General features: G+C 42.6%; 1 pseudogene; it reads left to right on the forward strand.

Annotated features, from left to right (window-relative positions):
- The first annotated feature begins 3,944 nt into the window (after nt 1–3,944).
- LOC136656371 (5S ribosomal RNA) lies at nt 3,945–4,064 on the forward strand (annotated as a pseudogene).
- The last annotated feature ends 377 nt before the right edge of the window (nt 4,065–4,441 follow it).

Here is a 4,441-nt window from a genome sequence, read left to right on the forward strand (position 1 = left end):
TCTTTTCCTTTGTATGATGTGACTGCATTACTAATATGCCTTGCATAATCAAGGGTGTCTAAAAATATGAATAAATCCTTACCTAGTAGGATCTAAAATGATCATAGCTACATCTGTGGAAAGTAAAGCAAAACTTTGTATTCCATGTAAATGGAGCTCTTTGAAATTGACTTACAGCCCAGTCCCAACCAACTTTCCAGCACCAATGCAATGCAGCCTCGAAGTAAGGGAACAAACATTCCCTTCCCTGGAGGAGACCTCTTTGACTGCCCCACCACCATAGAATGTAATGTGTGCCCCATTGGCACGGCAGCATCAGCACTGGAAGTTTGGTTAGGCTTAGGATGTTGTTTTGTGTGCAAATTTAAATTGCTTAGAACTTACAATAAATTAAGGTTAAGTTACAGAACGTATTGTCATGTTGGCGAGGAAAAATTACAGTCAATTTTAGAAAAATTCTTGAAATATGCTCTTGCTTTATACAATGTGTTGCATGTTAATTTTAATCATTAACATTCTTCATCAAAGATTCTTAATAATTGACTGAAGGTTTGAGCCTTCAGCTCTTGCAATATGCCACCATGTTGTCAAACATTACAGAGGAGATGAACTGCTGTTGCTTACACATTCTGTTGGCAATCAACAAAATAATCAAACAGAACTGTAATGGAATTAATAAAAAGTTTTGCTATCTAGATTATAAGCCTATCTCTCTTAAACTATATTTAGAACACTGCTATTATGTAGCAAAGATGGGATTCCTGGGTAGCTGGAATTTTTCTCTCTCGCAAAGAATGCTATATCAGGGAAAACTTGGACCAATTAGGAAGTCTTTACTTTACGTTAAGCAAGGATACATACCCTCAGTTGCGTAACATGAATTCATATGCCTTAATGTTAGACTTGTTCAGAAAATATGTTTAAGTCTCTGTAAAACAAGGGAAGGGCTGACTTTCAGTCTTGCACAGCCCATTCTCTCCCCACCCCCACCCCTGTTTTGCAGTGGATAAGGGTATTTATTTACCTAGCAAGGGACTCTTGCTATGTAGATAAGTATCTTATGCATTGCAGGTTGTGGTGGTAGGAGTAGACTATCCCAAGGCTGAAAGTCAGCCCTCCCTTTTTTCACAGAGACTTAAACCTATTATTTACTGAGCAGGTATAATTACCACCATTGATCAATACTATTTGCTATTTCTTGTGTACGTGTGAGATACTAATGATTATTTCAGTGGCATTTCCTTGTATTGGTACCCAAATGACTCAAAGGTGAAATTCTTTCTCCCTTTTTTCCAGTATTCCTGATGGGTGGCAAAGCTGCTGCAGTCCACCTGTATATTCTCAAATTATTAGGTTACCCTGAATTTCTTGACTTAAGACATTTTAGCAAAAAATTAAGGCCATTGTTCTCAAGCTGCTTTTTCCCACTGCCATGTTGATTTCAGTGAACAAATACTCTGATACTTGTTCAGGCATGGATTTACACTTGAGTCTCCTCAGTACTCTGATGCCGACTTCATGTAACTATATGAGTGATCCCACACCAAGCTTTCTCATTTCAAATTCATGTCTGACCGTACTGATTGTCAAACATGCAAAATCAAAGTGCCACTTAAGGCCTAAATATAGGTGATGTCATGGTTCACCATGTGGTTAGAGCAGTGGTTCCAGTGCCATTTTGTAAATCATGAGGAATAATCTTTTTCAAAGTTCTGGGATTTTAATGGTCTCAGCCTGCAGACTGGTACTCCCAGGAATCAGCACAGCAGTATTCTCTAGGGGAGAATAGGGGAGGCCAAGCGAGACTATGAGGAACGCATGGTCAGCAACATTAAGGGGAATAATAAAAGCTTCTTCAAATATGTTAGAAGCAGGAAACCCGCCAGAGAAGCGGTTGGCCCTCTGGATGGTGAGGGAGGGAAAGGGGAGATAAAAGGAGACTTAGAGATGGCAGAGAAATTAAATGAGTTCTTTGCATCTGTCTTCACGGCAGAAGACCTCGGGCAGATACCGCTGCCCGAACGGCCCCTCCTGACCGAGGAGTTAAGTCAGATAGAGGTTAAAAGAGAAGATGTTTCAGACCTCATTGATAAATTAAAGATCAATAAGTCACCGGGCCCTGATGGCATACACCCAAGGGTTATTAAGGAATTGAAGAATGAAGTTGCAGATCTCTTGACTAAGGTATGCAACTTGTCCCTCAAAACAGCCACGGTACCAGAAGATTGGAGGATAGCAAATGTCACGCCTATTTTTAAAAAGGGAAAGAGGGGGGACCCGGGAAACTATAGGCCGGTCAGCCTAACATCCATACCGGGTAAGATGGTGGAATGCCTCATCAAAGATAGGATCTCAAAACACATAGACGAACAGGCCTTGCTGAGGGAGAGTCAGCATGGCTTCTGTAAGGGTAAGTCTTGCCTCACGAACCTTATAGAATTCTTTGAAAAGGTCAACAGGCATGTGGATGCGGGAGAACCCGTGGACATTATATATCTGGACTTTCAGAAGGCATTTGACACGGTCCCTCACCAAAGGCTACTGAAAAAACTCCACAGTCAGGGAATTAGAGGACAGGTCCTCTCGTGGATTGAGAACTGGTTGGAGGCCAGGAAGCAGAGAGTGGGTGTCAATGGGCAATTTTCACAATGGAGAGAGGTGAAAAGCGGTGTGCCCCAAGGATCTGTCCTGGGACCGGTGCTTTTCAACCTCTTCATAAATGACCTGGAGACAGGGTTGAGCAGTGAAGTGGCTAAGTTTGCAGACGACACCAAACTTTTCCGAGTGGTAAAGACCAGAAGTGATTGTGAGGAGCTCCAGAAGGATCTCTCCAGACTGGCAGAATGGGCAGCAAAATGGCAGATGCGCTTCAATGTCAGTAAGTGTAAAGTCATGCACATTGGGGCAAAAAATCAAAACTTTAGATATAGGCTGATGGGTTCTGAGCTGTCTGTGACAGATCAGGAGAGAGATCTTGGGGTGGTGGTGGACAGGTCGATGAAAGTGTCGAGCCAATGTGCGGCGGCAGTGAAGAAGGCCAATTCTATGCTTGGGATCATTAGGAAGGGTATTGAGAACAAAACGGCTAATATTATAATGCCGTTGTACAAATCGATGGTAAGGCCACACCTGGAGTATTGTGTCCAGTTCTGGTCGCCGCATCTCAAAAAAGACATAGTGGAAATGGAGAAGGTGCAAAAGAGAGCGACTAAGCTGATTACGGGGCTGGGGCACCTTCCTTATGAGGAAAGGCTACGGCGTTTGGGCCTCTTCAGCCTAGAAAAGAGACGCTTGAGGGGGGACATGATTGAGACATACAAAATTATGCAGGGGATGGACAGAGTGGATAGGGAGATGCTCTTTACACTCTCACATAATACCAGAACCAGGGGACATCCACTAAAATTGAGTGTTGGGCGGGTTAGGACAGACAAAAGAAAATATTTCTTTACTCAGCGCGTGGTCGGTCTGTGGAACTCCTTGCCACAGGATGTGGTGCTGGCGTCTAGCCTAGACGCCTTTAAAAGTGGATTGGACGAGTTTCTGGAGGAAAAATCCATTATGGGGTACAAGCCATGATGTGTATGCGCAACCTCCTGATTTTAGGAATGGGTTAAGTCAGAATGCCAGATGTAGGGGAGAGCACCAGGACGAGGTCTCTTGTTATCTGGTGTGCTCCCTGGGGCATTTGGTGGGCCGCTGTGAGATACAGGAAGCTGGACTAGATGGGCCTATGGCCTGATTCAGTGGGGCTGTTCTTATGTTCTTATGTTCTTATGTTCTCTAGACCTCATTTATTTATTTAATTTGTATTGTATTGTATTCTCTAGACCTCATTTATTTATTTAATTTGTATTGTATTGTATTGTATTTATTTAATTTGTATTGTTGTAAACTGACAACATTTAATTACTGTTGTCAGTTATTAATGAATTTATAGTAGGTTCTGCAGCAACTGTTACCCTGCACATGCCCAATCTCGTCTGATCTTGGAAGCTAAGCAGGGTCAGGCCTGGTTAGTACTTGGATGGGAGACCGCCTGGGAATACCGGGTGCTGTAGGCTTATACCATAGTCTTTTGAGACTGAAGGTTGCCACCCAACCAGTAGGTTCTAATGATAGTCTTACACAGCATGTTACTATCTTCCTTTGCCATGTTGTTAGAAGAGCAGTCAAGGCACTTTTAGTTTACTGCTACTGTGGCTCCAGATTACCTGAGGATTGTCTATGAATGCCTGCCACCACAGGAACAATGCATTCCCTTAATGTAAGAAACTGCACATGTAGTTTATGGTGCCATGTTCACAAAAATGAAAAAGCTGGAAAGTGACTACAATCTGCTTTCAGCAATGAAAGATTGATAGCATTATGTTGTAATATTCCATGATATATATGTGGGTGACCTCTATTCTTACTCTTTTCTATATCCTGGTAATGGCAT

Source organism: Tiliqua scincoides, chromosome 6, assembly GCF_035046505.1.
Source record: "Tiliqua scincoides isolate rTilSci1 chromosome 6, rTilSci1.hap2, whole genome shotgun sequence".
Classification (NCBI taxonomy): Eukaryota; Metazoa; Chordata; class Lepidosauria; order Squamata; family Scincidae; genus Tiliqua; species Tiliqua scincoides.